At 46.2% G+C, this 17455-nt stretch overlaps 1 protein-coding gene across 1 annotated transcript in view; it reads left to right on the top strand.

The window, feature by feature from the left end:
* LOC137528659 (RNA-binding protein Nova-2-like) overlaps positions 1 to 17455 on the top strand; it is a 271521-nt gene that overhangs the window by 11284 nt on the left and 242782 nt on the right. The window contains exon 2 of the mRNA XM_068250083.1: positions 11018 to 11091. The gene's annotated coding sequence lies outside the window, so the exon portion shown is untranslated. The remainder of the gene's footprint in view (positions 1 to 11017; positions 11092 to 17455) is intronic.

Raw genomic sequence — 17455 nt, 5'->3', positions numbered from 1 at the left:
ACATCTATTCTAGCCGACATGTTTTATATGTCATGTGACAGCAGGATGAAATTAGTGGTTTGTGGTGCAAACAAACATGCTTGTTAGTGTTCAAGAGAGTATTGAGAATCTTTGGTTGATTCATAAGTGTGTGATAAGATTGGTTGCAAGGTGGCCTCCAGTGGCAGTTGTGGGTATTGCAGGCAGAGTAATGTCCAGTGAATAGAAGTGGTTTATGTGACAGAAGACTCTTGCAGCTGCTGTTGGCAGAAATTAGGTCAGTGTTGATGGTCTGAAGGATCTCTCTGAAGATTCCTGCAACGCTTAAAGGGAACGTTAAGCCTGGAATAAAAAATCAGGTTTACTCACCTGGGGTTTCTACCAGCCCCCTGCAGACGTCCCGTACCCTCGCAGTCACTCAGGGATCCTCCATTCCCCCGCCACCAGCTCGTTTCGTTTTCGCCAGACAGGCTCACTGCGCCGGAACCGGATCAGTGAATAATGGCGCACAGCGCCTATGCATAAAAATGGCGCCGCATTAAAAAGATACGCTTATCGCTATTTATCGTTAGTACTGCATAATAATGGCGCACAGGGAAAAAAAGAAGAAAAACGGCACACACTAACATTATTTATCAATAGTGGCACACACTAACGTTATTTATCAATAGTGCCGTTCATTTGCCAAACAGCAGATGTTATTGCCCACAGTAACGTTATTTATCAATAGCGCCCTACATAAGCCAAACTGCTGACGTTATTTAACAGCAAAACGGATTTAATGTAACACTGTCAAGGTTAGGGTTAGGCACCACCAAGGGGGTGGTTAGGATTAGGCACCACCAGGGGGGTGGTTAGGATTAGGCACCACCACGGGGGTGGTTAGGATTAGGCACCACCAGGGGGGTCTTAGGGTTAGGCACCACCAGGGGGTGGTTAGGATTATGCACCACCAGGGGAGTGGTTAGGATTAGGCACCACCAGGGGGGGGTCTTAGGGTTAGGCATCACCAGGGGGGTGGTTAGGGTTAGGCACCATCAGGGGGGTCTTATGGTTAGGCACCAACCGGGGGGGGGGGTCTTAGGGTTAGGCACCACCAGGGGGGTCTTAGGGTTAGGCATCACCAGGGGGGTGGTTAGGGTTAGGCACCATCAGGGGGGTCTTATGGTTAGGCACCAACCGGGGCGGGTCTTAGGGTTAGGCACCACCAGGGGGGTCTTAGGGTTAGGCACCACCAGGGGGGGGGTCTTAGGGTTAGGCACCACCAGGGGGGGGGGAGGTTTAGGGGTTAGGGATAGGTACAGAGAGGGTTCTGTGTGTTAACGCTAAATAACAATAAGGCTTTAATGTTAAATAACAATAAGGCTTTAACGTTAAATAGCGATAAGCGGCAAACGGATTAGCTACAACACCGTGCGCCATTATTCTCAGGCGCCATTTTCAGATAGATCCCACTGCGCCTGCACAGGCCTGGCCACGTGTCTCCTTCTTTGCGTTCCTATCCGCAATCCGGCGCAGAACGCTATAGCAGATGGGAACGAGAAGAAGACTGTGTGGCCAGGCCTGTCGGCAAAACGAAACTAGCTGGCGGCGGGGGCTGGAGGATCCCTGAGTGACTGTGAGGGCACGGAACGGCTGCAGGGGGTGGTAGAAGCCCCCGGTGAGTAAAACTGATTTTTTTTTCCCTGGCTTAAGTGCCTCTTTAAAGAACAACTGAAGAATGTGGCGGCTGCCATATTTATTTCCTTTTAGACAATACTAGTTGCCTGGCAGCCCTGCTGGTATATTTGGCTGCAGTAATGTCTAAATATCACCAGAAACAAGCATGCAGCTAATCTTGTCAGATCCGACAATAATGTCAGAAACACCTGATCTGCTGCATGCTTGTTCAGGGGCTATGGATAAAAGCATTAGAGGCAGAGGATCAGCAGGATAGCCAGGCAACTGGTATTGCTTAAAAAGAAATAAATATGGCAGCCTCCGTATCCCTCTCATTTCAGTTGTCCTTTAAGTACATGTCTGGTGTGAGGAGAGGCTGGTTAAATCTCTGTAGACACGCTTGAGTGCGGTAGTTGGAAAACGATTGCTCACCGATGGTTAGCGATGAGCGAATGACATTGGCGTACATTGGAATTCAGCTATGACACAACAACGGTCTCCCGATTGGATCATTATTGGACGCGCGAAAATGAGGATCTGGAAGTGCGAGATTCGCAGCACGTGTGTATTTTGAATGAATCGATTATTTGCCATTGTGAAGTATAAACCTGAGACAAGAAAAAAACTTTTATACATACCTGGGGCTTCCTCCAGCCCTCTTCAGGCTGATTGCTCCCTGGCCACCTGGATCCACCGTTAGGCAGCCCGGTGATTTTACAAGTCCGTGCATGCCTGGCCGTGCGTGTGCCCCATCGTGCTCCCGTCGCCAGGAGAGGCCTTTGCAGTACTTCTGTGCAGGCGTAGAATGCTCCCAGGCCAAGGGACTGCGACAGGGGATGTGTGCAGCCGGACTGTACCTGCGCCGACTTGGGAAATGACCAGGCCACCTGGTGGAGGATCCAGGCGCCCTGGAAAGACGGCGAGGAACCGACCAGCCAGAAGGGAGCTAGAGGAAGCCCTAGATATGTATAAAACTTTTTTTTTCTCTTCTCAGGTTTACTTTAATGGTTTGTATACTTTAACACCGATTATCAACTGAACTGCCAGGATGGATGGATCCACATAACTGCTGTCTTTTACTGTTGTTGGGACACTTTTTTTTTCGACGATTCTCGGTAGTTTATCTTTCATCGCTGATGACCGCAGTCTAGCATATATACAAAGCTTAAAGAAAAACCGTGACCAAGAATTGAACTTCATCAGTAGCTGATACCCCCTTTCCCATGAGAAATCTTTTCCTTTTCTCAAACGGATCATCAGGAGTCTCTGTATGGCTGATAGTGTGGTGAAACCCCTCCCACAAGAAACTCTGAAGACCATGGTCCTGCCTGTTTCCTGTCTGTGAACCTAGTTGCATTGTGGGAAATAGATCTTTACAGCTGTTTCCAACTGCAAAAAAGCAAGCAGCAGCTACATCATCTGCCAGCAGTAAAATGTCACCATGTGATAAATGTCAGAATGTAAATCAGGGAGAAGAAAGATTTTACAATGGGCAAACACTGACTAAATCATTTATACATAATTATTGTGAAAATGAAGCACTTTTTTTATTACATTATTTTCACTGGAGTTCCTCTTTAATGATTGACTCGGATACACAACAGTCTCCATCCTGGTCAGGTGTAAATCACAAAAAATGCATCCAGGCCCTGCCTCAGAGCCTCAGTATAAGGCACCAAGGCCCTTATTCAATTCACTTTTTCTCCTTGCAGACCATTTTTCAAAGTACTAAAAAGTACGGTAGGTAAAAAAAAAAGAATAGTGCTGTCAAAAGTATTAACTTGTTTGCTGGTGGCTTAAAGTGCACCTGAACTCTTGCACAGGACAGAAGGAAAACAGAGAGAAATGCACCCTGTATGTATTTAGAGAGTTTAGCCTGTCTAATTCCCCTCATCTGTGACTAATCACAAGTTGTCATTTGTTCTCTCCCCTGTTTCACTTGATAAGGCAGATAAGCTCATTTGAAAGCACAGAATATTAGCAATATGTCTGCTTCCGTGAAAGCAGGAAGTAGAACCAGTGGAGATTTATTTCAGGATTTGTATCAGCTGTAACAAAGAAATGTTTATCTTTTAGGCTGGTTTCACAGTGGGACGTTAAAGTCCCACGTTACAGCAGCCAGTAACGCAGCCTAACTCACAGCACTGTAAAGTCAATGTTGCTGTTCACAGTGCACACATTGCGTTATATAGTAACGCAGCACGTTTAAACAAAGTGCTGCATGCTGTACATTATACTGGGCTAAGCAGCGTTCGACTGCTTGCACATGCTCAGTAATGTTGGAGGAGGAGGTCACGGGGCTAATTAATATTCACTGCACTGTGGTGACTCCTGGTAGGACTGTAGTGTTGTCCAGATCATGAACGAATCGTTCATTTGATCCGGATCTTTTTTGTGAGTCGAATCATCCGGATCATCACAATGAAAGATTTGGTTCACAGTGGATGTCTGTCTGGAAGAAACAGGAACATACAGAATGTACAGTGCAGGGAAAGTCCTGTCCTGCTAGTCATTTCACCCAGTCTGCTTCCCTAGTAAAATGATTAGATTCAAAGATCCGGATCTTTTCAATGATCCGATTCAAATGATCCGCATCCTTAAAAAGATCCGGCCTTCTTATCACTAACCTGGAGCGGCTGCTTTGAGAGCTGCATAACGCAGCTCAATCTGACGTCCAACTTCAACACCACCATGCGTTGCGTTAGGAGCACGTTATGCGACCATAACGTCCCCTACAACGCAATGTCTTGGTGGGAAAGTAGCCTAAAGGTTATTATGCTGTTGTGTAACTTTTAGAGCAGAGAGGAAGTTCTGAGTTCAGGTCCACTTCAAAGGGCATCTTATTGATAACAGAGGGAGAAGAAGCAGTGCCCAGGGGTATATTAAAACTGAGTAAAACTATGAAAATTAGAAAAAAAGATGAGGTGGCTTACCTTAACCTCCCTGACGGTGCATTTCTGTCTGAATTTACGGGTCTAAAAGCGGTACATTTTTTTCAAGAATTTTAGGCCTCCGATTGTTGAGTCATAACTAACCAAAATATGTCAGAATAAAGGTCTTGTAGAAATCCTGGTTGTGATAAAAGACTGGAACACAAAATTGTTGAAATAATTACATTTAAAATGTATGAATAAACTAAAAAATAGTGAAACCGTACAAAGAATGCACCAGACTATCCAGCATGTACATATTGTAACGATTGTGGAATTATCTCCGTGGTCAGCGCACAAGATGCGCGCTGATACTGCGGAAATCCTCCACAAGCGTAATAATTTAACAGAACCCAGCTTGGGTGCAATGCACCTGTAGAGGGAAATTCCCACCGGCAGATGGAGCTGTGGAGTGCAGAGGAACACAGCCTCTGCCCTGCCACAGATGCCAGATGGTAATTGTACGAGTTGAAGCAATGCAGGGCAAGATAGCCCTTAGAGAGAGAGCACAGAGACAGAATGTATGTGTGTCCACCAATCTAGTAGCCACCCAGTGACGGTGAACACACAACAACAGAAACGAAGTGGGAATGCAATCGCAAGAGTGGCGATTGCCAATAGTGACACAAGACCGAGTAAGACAGAGCACGAGTGTAGCAAGAAAGACATAGCAAATAACAATGATCAGAACATCAAGGAAAATAACAAACGCTAGCTAAACGCGAACACCGCACTCATTCGCAACAGCGAACGCGTTTAAGACACGATCACCGGGCGTTAGGCGCCCAGTGACAAGCGTGCCACCCTAACTAACCAATGAAACACAAACACGAAATAGAGAACGCAAACCCTTTCTAAACGGTTACCTCACCGAGCCTACAGCAAGCGTTCGTATCAGACAAGACAGACAGAAGGAGTAGCCAGCAGCAACCGCAGCTCTGGCCTACAGTCCCAGACAGAGTACAGAAGGAACCACTGCCACTACCGCTAGAGCGGATGCGATCCAGACAGACAGAACGATTTCCTGTCGACCGTCGCTGGCGACAAAACAATCGCAAGACAGAAGGTGTAACCAGTAGCAACCGCAGCTCTGGCCTACACTCCCAGACACGGACTAGAAAGATCCACCGCCTCTACCGCTAGAGCGGATGCGATCCAGACAGACAGAACGATTTCCTGTCGACCGCCACTGGCGACAAGACAATTGCAAGACAGAAGGAGTAACCAGTAGCAACCGCAGATCTGGCCTACACTCCCAGACAGAGTACAGAAGGAACCACCGCCACTACCGCTAGGGCGAGTGCGATCCCAACAGACAGAACGATTTACTGTTGACCGCTGCTGGCGACAAGACAATCGCAACAGATAGACAAGACAGAATAGGCAGTACAAGTATACACTAGCTGACTGCACTAAATAGGAATGCAAGGAGCACTTCCCAGGAATTACTACACTAAGATAGCAATGGCTGATACTCCAGGTGAGTTTAGCAGGAACAAACCTCTATGACCAGCAAGGAATTCTGGGAGTACAAGGTATTTATACTGCAAGCCATCAAAGGAGGCAGCTAGGCAATTTGCATGACAAGTGTATGCAAATTTCTCACCAGCAGAGCAACTCTGAAACTTGCAAAGTTTTCCAGAGACCCGTAGCACTCAGACCTAAAGAATGGACAAACAGCTGTCTGCCCGTGCAGACAGCTGAGCAGATCATTACACATATATACTAATATAACCGCCTGTCGTATAACTTGAAACGGAATGGCACAGATGGCAAAATCACAATTGCGGCAGTAGAAGCATGATTCCTTTCAGACTTTCCCTTTGCGATCAGTCTTAGGTGGCAGGCAGAGAGTAGTCAAAATCCAAAGAGAGGTTGGTGCAGGCAGCAGGCAGAGAGTAGTCAAAATCCAGGCATCGGTCGGTGCAGGCGGCAGGCCGATAGTAGTCAAAATCCAGGCAGTGGTCGGTGAAGGCGGCAGGCAGAGAGTAGTCAAATCCAGACAGAGGTCGGTGCAGGCAGCAGGCAGAGAGTAGTCAAAATCCAGACAGGTCGGTGCAGGCAGCCGGCAGAGAATAGTGAAAATCCAGACAGAGGTCGGTGAAGGCGGCAGGCAGAGAGTAGTCAAAATCCAGACAGAGGTCGGTGCAGGCGGCAGACAGACAGTAGTCAAAATCCAGGCAGAGGTTGGTGCAGGCGACAGGCAGAGAGTAGTCAAAATCCAGAGAGAGGTCAGTGCAGGCAGCAGGCAGAGAATAGTCAAAATCCAGGCAGAGGTTGGTGCTGGTGGCAGGCAGAGATTAGTCAAAATCCAGGCAGAGGTCGGTGCCAGTGACAGAGAGTAGTCAAAATGCAGGCAGAGGTCGGTACCAGTGACAGGCAGAGAGTAGTCAGAATGCAGGCAGAAGTCGGTGCAGGCGGCAGGCAAAGTGTAGTCAAAATCCAGGCAGAAATCGGTAACAGGCAGATCAGTAGAAGCACTTAGCTCAGAAGCAGTTGGGAACCATATGGCTATACTGTTAATATCCGGCGCTTTAAATTGTGCTTATCTGCCATCTCTTCCATTACAGTCATGTGACACAGGGGAGAGAACTAAGGGGCCCATACACTAGTCGATTTCAGTCGATTTTCAGAAATCAATTCTTTCAAATCTATCAATCAATCGATTTGTGCCCGATTTCGATGTATTTGATCTATCTGACAGGATGGAAGATCTAGGTCAATCTGCTGCTGGTAGCAGATCCATGACCCATAGGTTGCATTGGATCTAATGGTCCAATAATGCAATTAGATAGATTTTCCAATAGATTTCAGAATGAAATCTATTGGAAATCTGTTCCTAGTGTGTGGATTCCTGTCAGATTCAACTTGAAAGGCATCTGCCAGAAATCTATCTGATGGTCGAATCTGCTGCAAATCTATAAGTGTATGGCCACCTTTACAACTTGTGATTAGAGACAAATGAGGCGGAAATTAGACAGGCTAACTGTCCGCCTACATACAGGGTGCATTTCTCTATTTTCCTTCTGTCCTGTGCAAGAGTTCAGGTCCACTTTCAAATTACAACATGTGATTAATCACAGATGATGGAGAATTAGACAGGCTTAACTCTCTACATTTATACAGGGTGCATTTCTCTGTTTTCCTTCTGTGCTGTGCAAGATTTCAGATTTAACTTTAGTGCCTTGGGTAAGACATAATACGGCTGTCAGCTATTGCTGGTGTCCGTATTACGCTGTTTTTATAGTAATTTGGGCTCCGTCTTTTGACAACGTCCAAATTACTGTCTGAGCGCAGCTAAAGCCATAATTCATTATACAACTTATGGCGGCGGACGGTACGCCCAAATTTCCTGTGATGTTTTTCCATGTCTCATCCTGAATCACCTCCTGGCTTTAGGTATACAAGATTTCTCACAAGCCTCACCCCTCCTCTGGAATCTCCTTCCAAAACACAGCTGTAGCTCTACCGCCTTTGAAATCTTTAAAGGGATACTAAGGTCTCCTAAAAAAAAAAAAAAAAAGCCCCACTTACCTGGGGCTTCTACCAGGTGCAGGACGCTATTGCAGATGGGAACCTGAACACGGATATGCGTGGCCAGAGCTGTGCAGGCGCAGTTTCCCGCTGACTCCCAGTTGGCGAAAACGATAACTAACCTGCGGTGAGGGACAGGAGCATCGGTGAGTGGCTGCGAGGACACAGGTCGGCTGCAGGAGGCTGGTAGTAGCCCTAGGTAAGTGAAACTATTTTAGGAGGCTTAAGTATTTAAGCACTCTCTCAAACTTCACTCTCTAACTTAGACCATTCCCCTTCAACCTCTGGCCAAGTTGTGCATCTTTTTAAATACAACTGAAAACACTGCCTCTGGGTTTACATATAGTATACTACAACACGTCTTGTCTCTCCCCCCCCCCCCCCCCCCCATTCATGTATATTGTAAGCTTGCAAGGGCAGGGCTCTCCCACCCTTTTGTGTCTTGGAGTTTCCTATAAATTTTAATCAATCTAATACACGCGATGAGATTTTCTGGCAGATTTACTGCCATATCGACTATTTCCAGCATGTCCGATCTGATTTCCTATCGATTTTCCTTTCACGCCTATGGAAAATCGATTGGAAAATCGATTGGAAATCAAATCAGGCGACATGATGGAAATAATCGATCTGGCAGTAAATCTCCCAGAAAATCTCATTGTGTGCATTAGGCATTACATTTGTCACTGTAATTACTATATCTACCAATCCACTATTCTGTACCAGTGTCTATATTTAGTGTACACCTTTGTATTACTATGTACCCTATCTTACTCTTTACATCGCCATGGAATATGTTGGCATATCAGTTCCTTGCATTGGTGACTAATGTTTTCTTATTTCTGTCATTGCTGCTGACTGTAGTACTGCTAGGTGGACACAGGGTGGCAGCAGATACATTAAGCTGAGGAGTTGTTGCTGATGCTATTGAGGTCTTTCCTTGGCAGGATTCATACAAGAGGATGTGCTAAGTATCCCTGAGTCCTCACAATCCTTGTAATTAATCTTCCCACACTATTGCTGAAAGCAGCATTTCTGCTGGAGAATATGTTGTACATTGTGGAGAGAGTTTCAGTGGTCTTTCAGAAGAGTTTCCACATCCCCTGCTATGTGAGGATGAGCTTATTTCTCTAATGGACACCTGAAGTGGGAGGGATATGGAAGCTGACATATGTATTTATTTAAACAATGCACATTGCCTGGCTGCCCTGCTGAGCCTCTGCCTCTAATACTTTTAGCCACAGCCCCACAACAAGCATGCAGACCAGATGCTCTGACTGAAGTCAGGCTGGATTAGCTGCATGCTTGTTTCAGGTGTGTGATTCAGACACTACTGCAGCCAAAGACATCAGCAGGACAGCCAGGCAACTGGTATTGTTTAAAAAAGAAATAAGTATGGCAGCCTCCATATCCCTCTCACTTCAGGTTCCCTTTAACCCTTCAGCAGCCAGTTTATTTAGAGGCTTGCAAGTGCTCCAGGCTAATTTATTTTGGCACATTTATTTATTATTTGTTACATTTCCGTGCTCCTAATTAAAACGGCTATAATGTGTATCTGTGGCCACTTGTCACTAGGGGGCAGTGTGAGACAGTAGCAGAGGACTTCTGCTTTCAGTTTCTATATTTTCTGCTAGTAGAGAGACATCAAAGCATTGTAAGAATTTACAGCACAAGGAGTTCTGCCGGCTGAGGTCATAAGCAGCGCACTTACCTCAAACGAGATAACTCTGTGAAAATTCTCCACCCGCCCCAGCGTACCTTTAATTGCAGTCTACGGTGGTGCCCAAATCAGACGCTACGCGGTGCTGCGCAGGTACCAAGATGACCAGTCTCGGTAAATCAGACCTTGCTATCATTATACTGCCACTTCCCAGAACCATTAGGTGCCAAGGTCACTTGGCAGTCACCAGGATCTCGACCCACTTAAGGCTCGATAGATATTTGAAATGAAATTTCAGCCCCAGAATTGTTTATTAGGTATTTTGGGGCTTCCCTGGCAGTTATATTTTGCATTTGTTGCTGGGAGGAGGTTTCTGTTAGTGACTGGGGCAGTGAGTGGTGTAATGGTGTTTTATGTTGTTAAAGGGGCACTATGGCGAAAAATTGTAAAACTTAAAATACGTGCAAGCATACAAATAAGAAGTACGTTTCTTCCAGAGTAAAATGAGCCATATATTACTTTTCTCCTATGTTGCTGTCACTAATGCTGGATACACACCAAGCGTTTACGCGTTCGGTGCGTCCGTCGATACGCATCGATTCGATTATTTCCGACATGTCCAATTCACGTTTCGATGGATCGTTATGTCGATTTGCCATACTTTACATGGCAATCGACCTAAAAATCATCGAAATGCGCTCGGAAATGCTCGGAAATAATCGAATCGACGCGTATCGACGGATGCATTCGATGCGGAAACGCATGGTGTGTATCCAGCATTACAGTAGGTAGTAGAAATCTGACAGAAGTGACAGGTTTAGGACTAGTCCATCTCTTCATAGGGGATTCTCAGGGATTTATTTATTTTTAAAAGCAGTTAGTGAATGGCAGTTGCTCTGTTCAACTGCCAAAAAACTGTGTAGCGAGCAGGGAAGCTGGCCAGCATCATTGTTTAAATCCTTTTCAGGGAATGTCTTTATAAAGAATAAAAGTCTTGCTGAGAATCCCCTATGGAGAGATGGACTAGTCCAAAACCTGTCGCTTCTGTCAGATTTCTACTACCTACTGTAAGTGACAGCAACATAGGAGAAAAGTAATTTATGGCTCATTTTACTCTGGAAAAAAACGTACTTCTTATGTCTATGTTTGCACGTATTATAAATTTTACAATTTTTTGCCTCTTTAAGTGGCTACTGCTAATGAGGGAGGTCAATATGAACTAACCACTTTTACTGACTTTCTCGCTGTGCTGCAGGGATCTGAAAGCTCCAGCCCTGAAATTAGGATCTATGAAGCCTCAGGATCGTCCAGATTCTTCCCACTACTAAGGTAAGTACTGTATCTGTTTTTTAAACTTGTTTCTGTTTTTGCTTAAAGAGAACTCGAAGTGGGTTTTAAGAATGCTATTAGGACACTGGTTCTGCATACTGTGCCGCTCCCCCACCTCCTGTATCTCGCCGCTCCCCGACCGCGTCCCTTCCATCCAATCAGCTTACGGAGGTCTGCTAGCAACAAGCAGCATGTTGCTAGCACAGCGGTTTTTTTTTTCTGGAGGACAGCAGAGTGCAGGGGGGGGGGGGGGGGGGGCACAGTACAGACACAGAGGCTGGTGATAGTATGCAGAACCAGCCTCTGTGTGCTAATAGCATTCTTAAAACCCACCTCGGGTTCTCTTTGAAGGATACCCAAGGTGAAAATAAAGTGTCCCCTTTTACTTACCAGGGGCTTTTTCCAGGCCCCATAGTCTTGTAGGACCTTTGCTGTCCTCCTGGTCCTCTTCCTTGATCTGCTGTGTGGCCTGCTAAAGTGTGCGAATTCACCAAGTGGTGCACTACTTAGCGCATGCCCTGTCTCAGCTGTGTCTCCTTAATTACAGACCCATGGCTGGGAGCATTGTGCACATGTGCAGTACATTAAGACCCGTATTTGTGTATGCCTAGTATGCTTCCAGTTATGGAAGCACGTTCAAGGAGGCATGCCGCTGGGCCGTAGTAGCTAAGCTGCGCACCTGTCTGGGCCGCACAGCAGATCAAGGAAGTGGGCTTTGGAGGACAGCGAGGGATCTACAAGACTAAAGGGGCAGGAAGAAGCCCCAGGTACTTAAAAAGGGGACAATTTATTTTCACCTTGGGTATCCCTTAAAGGTTTGTATTCAGTCATGAAGGCCATGAGATGGACAGGTGACCTGGCTGGTGTGAGGTACGGACTGGAAAATGGAAAATCACTGGGTGGGCAACCATCTTTGCCAACATCCTCTGATCTGACACTCCCCTGTCTTATGGACCTCATCCCAGGATGCACTAATAGGCACCTATAGAATTCAGAATCATTTAGAGATCACTGTTGAGTTGAGGTATGTGCTGCACACGTCACTCTACAGACACACTCGCTGCAATTAAGGATGGTCATGTGACTATGGCGGCATCAGACTTTTGAGCTGACGTATGTGCTGCACACCTCATTCTACAGACATACTCGCTGCAATTAAGGATGGTCATGTGACTGTGGCGGTGTCAGACTGTTGAGTTGAGGTATGGGTTGCACACCTTATCCTACAGACACACTCATGGCAATTAAATGTTCCTGCACCAGCGGGAATGCGTAAAAATGTACGCAATGTGGCCCGCCGACCTCGAGGTCGGCAAAAACTAAACGAGCTGACGGAGGGGGACCAGAGCAGCAGTGAGTGACTATGAGGGCACAGGATGGCTGCATGGGGCTGGTAGAAGCCCCAGGTAAGTGAAACTCATTTTTTTTTTTGCCTGATGACTCCTTTAAAGGGAACCAGAGACGAAGCACCCTTGTGTATTTTACCATATATATCAGTAAGAACAATAGAGAAAAAACTTACCATGCTCTCTGTTTCATCCCCACTGCTAAAAGTGTATGTTATCAGCTGTGATAAGAATCCCAGACTGAGCATTCAGTCTGGCTTTGCAGGGAATAATCATAACTGAGTCATTATAGCAGAGCCACAAGGGGGCAGGCTTGTGCTTGAAAAGACACCAGAGAAGACTCAGCTATAATCTTTCCGTAGCAAAGCCAGACTGAGTGCTCAGTTGGGGATTTTTATTAGAGGTGATAACAGTCAGATTAAACAGAGAACAATGAAACAAAGAGCAGATTAGGTGTTTACTGTCATGTTCCCACTGATTTATAAGGTAAAATACAAGAGGGTGCTTCATCTCTGGTTCTCTTTAAGTACGGTCATGTGACTGTGGCGTCAGACTGTTGAGTTGTGGTATGGGTTGCACACGTCACCCTACAGACACACTCGCTGTAATTAAAGTGGTCTGAAACTCTGACATAACATTCAATAAAAATGTGTTTTCCTGCTTTTTATTACTCATACAGTTATCATATTTGCTTTTGTGCACAAGTAATATTATCTGTTTACAAATTACAAGTTTCCAAAGTGTAGTTTTTCTTGCCCTGAAAGCTGAAATTATTCTTTTTCTAATATAACTGCATTTTATTATATATTAAAATCATCTAATTAGCTATTTTGAACACTGTGTGTGCCTGAAGCAGAGACAGTTTCTCAGAGAGTGTTTGTTTGCATTCCAGTGTTGATACATTTATGTTTAACAAGTCAAACAGATACTGTTATCTCCAGTTTGGATGCGGATTTGAATCTGAATAGCAGGAGAAAGTGCTTTGTTTACCCATTTCAGTGATGTTCTGCTAGAATTTTTTCTGGGATAGTAGCTTTCAAGCTGTGGGGAATCTTTTAGAGCAAAGTAGAAATGCTGGCTTTCAAACCACTTTAAGTATGGTCATGTGAATGTGGCGGCGTCAGACTGTTGAGCTGAGGTATGGGTTGCACATGTCGCCTTACAGACACACTCGCTGTAAGGTCATGTGACTGGTAATGTGACTGTCACGGTGTCAGACTGTTGAGTTGAGGTATGGGTTGCATATCCTACATACACACTCACTGCAATTAAGTATGGTCATGTGACTGTGGCGGCGTCAGACTGTTGAGTTGAGGTATGGGTTGCACACATCGCCCTACAGACACACTCGCTGTAATTAAGTATGGTCATGTGACTATGGCGGCGTCAGACTGTTGAGTTGAGGTATGGGTTGCACACATCACCCTACAGACACACTCGCTGTAATTGAGTACTGTCATGTGACTGTGGCGGCGTCAGACTTACGTTCTTGTTTTCTTTTTTGGAGTTATTGTGTCAGGTCAGAACTCAGCAGAACATTTGTCTAGTTTGTTTTTGCAGAATGTTTCCCTATGAAGGGTCAGCCAGAGTAATTGTTCATGGCTGGTGACATGGCGTGCGAAGGCCTGGCTCAGGATATCACCCCGCTGAGAGTTCAAGGCTGTCAACACTTCTAGATAAAGTACTGCTACCTCCTTCGCACTGTTATTGCATTGATTCAAGTCTGTGTCAGTGGCCAGGGCGTCCCCTGCTGGACATCTCCAGATCGCTCCACCAGGCTCATTATCTTGGTATTAGAATTAAAAGGTACTAAATAAACTAGCTAAAGCAAGAGTATCAAATTCCTGGGATGAAATTGAACACCAGGACCGAGTCACGAGCCAATGTCTAGTGGCTGCCTTCCTTACTTATACAGTTCCCTGGTGTCTAGTGGCCCCCACCCTCCCCTATACAGTTCCCTGGTGTTTAGTGGCCTCCTCCCTCCCCTATACAGTTCTCTGGTGTTTAGTGGCCCCCTCCCTCCCCTATACAGTTCCCTGGTGTTTATTGGCCTCCTCCCTCCTCTATACAGTTCCCTGGTGTTTAGTGGCCCTCTCCCTCTGCTATACAGTTCCCTGGTGTCCAGTGGTCCCCCTCTCATCTTTAAACAATTCCCTGGTGTCTAGTGATCTCTCTCCCCTATACAGTTTCCTAGTTTCTAGTGACTGCCCTCCCAAATACAGTTCCTTGGTGTCTAGTGGCCCCCTACCTCTCCTATACAATTCCCTGGTGTCTAGTGTCCCCCTCTCTCCTCTATACAGTTTTTGGTGTACAGACGTCCCCCTCATATCCCTTAAACGTTCCCAGGTGTCTGGTGCTTTCCCCCTTACTTCCCCATATGTTTTCCCTGGTAATCTAGGGCTTTGCCTCCAATATAGCTTCTTGGTGGTCTAAAGTGAGCCAAAACATAATGCTAAGTGGAGAAACCACTTGTGAGCCAAATTTGATGGCTCTGCACGCCAGATTTGGCCCGTGGACCAGAGTTTGACATGTATGAGCTAAAGAGATAAAAGAGGAAGAAAATATCTCATAAATTACACATGTATGTTTCAAAAAAAGAAAAGAGGGAGAGACCAACCCAACCTTCACCCCATGCCTATCCGTAACTCAGCCCACATTTTATGTTTATGCCCAGACTGACCTTCAGCTCATGACTATCCATAACCAAACCGTCAGCCCATGCCTATCCCTAACCAGGCCCTTACCCAATGCTTATTAATTCCTTACATCATTCCTATCTCTTACTTGATCATCTCCCCATACCTATCCTTGGCCTGACCTTCACCCCATTCCTATCCCTAACCAGCCCAATCCCTATCCCTTATCAGGCAATTACCCAATGCCTATCACTAATCTGTGCCTTACATCATTCCTATCACTTATCAGATCATCTTCCCATAACTATCCTTGGCCTGACCTTCACCCCAAGTCTTTCCAAAAACTCAACCCCTGCCTATCTATCCCTAACCATCACTTCACCCCATATCTCTTCCTAACCGTACTGTTCCTCCATGCCTATCCTTAACGTGATCCTCTCTTTGTGCTTTCCCCTATACTCACCATGACCTTGTGCCTATCCCCAATCTAATATTTACTAAGTGTGTCTATCCCTAACCCACCCCTTACCCCATACCTCTCCCTTACCTGGCTTAAACAAATACCTCATCTGTAAGATGACCCTCACCTCATATCTAACACACCTGACTATTCCCTATACCTGTTCCTTACCTGGCCTTCATTCCATACCCATCCTGATTCTCATCACTCCATGCCTACTCTTAACCTGATCCTAACCTCATGCCTATCCCTAACCTGATCCTCACTTCATGCCTATCCCTAACCTGACCCTCAGCTCATGCCTATCCCTAACCTGACCCTCAGCTCATCACTAGCCCTAACCTGACCCTCACCTCATGCCTATCCCTAACCTGACCCTCACTTCATGCCTATCCCTAACCTGACCCTCACTTCATGCCTATCCCTATCCTGACTCTCACTTCATGCCTATCCCTAACCTGACCCTCCCCTCATGCCTATCCCTAACCTGACCCTCACTTAATGCCTATCCCTAACCTGAGCCTCACCCACCCTATTCCTAACCTGACCCTCACCTCATGCCTATCCCTAACCTGACCCTCACCTCATTCCTATCCCTAACCTGATCCTCACTTCATGCCTATCCCTAACCTGGCCCTAAATTAATGCCTATCCCTATCCCTCACTTTATGCCTGTCCCTAATGTAACCCTCACCTCTTGCCTATCCCTAACCTGATCCTCATTTCATGCCTATCCCTAACCTGATCCTCACTTCATGCCTATCCCTAACCTGATCCTCACTTCATGCCTATCCCTAACCTGACCCTCACCTCATGCCTATCCCTAACCTGACCCTCACCTCATACCTATCCCTAACCTGACCCTCACTTCATGCCTATCCCTATCCTGACTCTCACTTCATGCCTATCCCTAACCTGACCCTCACCTCTTGCCTATCCCTAACATGAGCCTCACCTCATGCCTATCCCTAATCTGAACCTCACTTCATACCTATCCCTAACCTGACCCTCACCTCTTGCCTATCCCTAACCTGACCCTCACTTCATGCTTATCCCTAACCTGATCTTCACTTCATGCCTATCCCTAACCTGACCCTCACATCATGCCTATCCCTACCCTGACCCTCACTTCATGCCTATCCCTAACCTGATCCTCACTTCATGCCTATCCCTAACCTGATCCTCACTTCATGCCTATCCCTAACCTGACCCTCACTTCATGCCTATCCCTAACCTGATCCTTACTTCATGCCTATCCCTAACCTGATCCTTACTTCATGCCTATCCCTAACCTGATCCTCACTTCATGCCTATCCCTAACCTGATCCTCACTTCATGCCTATCCCTAACCTGACCCTCACTTCATACCTATCCCTAACATAACCCTCACCTCATGCCTATCCCTAACCTGACCCTCACTTTATGCCTATCCCTAACCTGATCCTCACTTCATGCCTATCCCTAACCTGACCCTCACTTCATGCCTATCCCTAACCTGACCCTCACTTCATGCCTATCCCTAACCTGACCCTCATATCATGCCTATCCCTAACCTGACCCTCACTTCATGCCTATCCCTAACCTGACCCTCATATCATGCCTATCCCTAACCTGACCCTCACTTCATGCCTATCCCTAACCTGACCCTCATATCATGCCTATCCCTAACCTGACCCTCACCTCATGCCTATCCCTAACCTGACCCTCACCTCATGCCTATCCCTAACCTGACCCTCACTTCATGCCTATCCCTAACCTGACCCTCACCTCATTCCTATCCCTAATCTGATCCTCACTTCATGCCTATCCCTAACCTGGCCCTAAATTCATGCCTATCCCTAACCCTCACTTTATGCCTGTCCCTAATGTAACCCTCACCTCTTGCCTATCCCTAACCTGATCCTCACTTCATGCCTATCCCT

The sequence above is a fragment of the Hyperolius riggenbachi genome, chromosome 8 (genome assembly GCF_040937935.1).
Source record: "Hyperolius riggenbachi isolate aHypRig1 chromosome 8, aHypRig1.pri, whole genome shotgun sequence".
Taxonomy (NCBI): domain Eukaryota; kingdom Metazoa; phylum Chordata; class Amphibia; order Anura; family Hyperoliidae; genus Hyperolius; species Hyperolius riggenbachi.
This window is presented reverse-complemented; position numbering and strand designations above follow the sequence as displayed.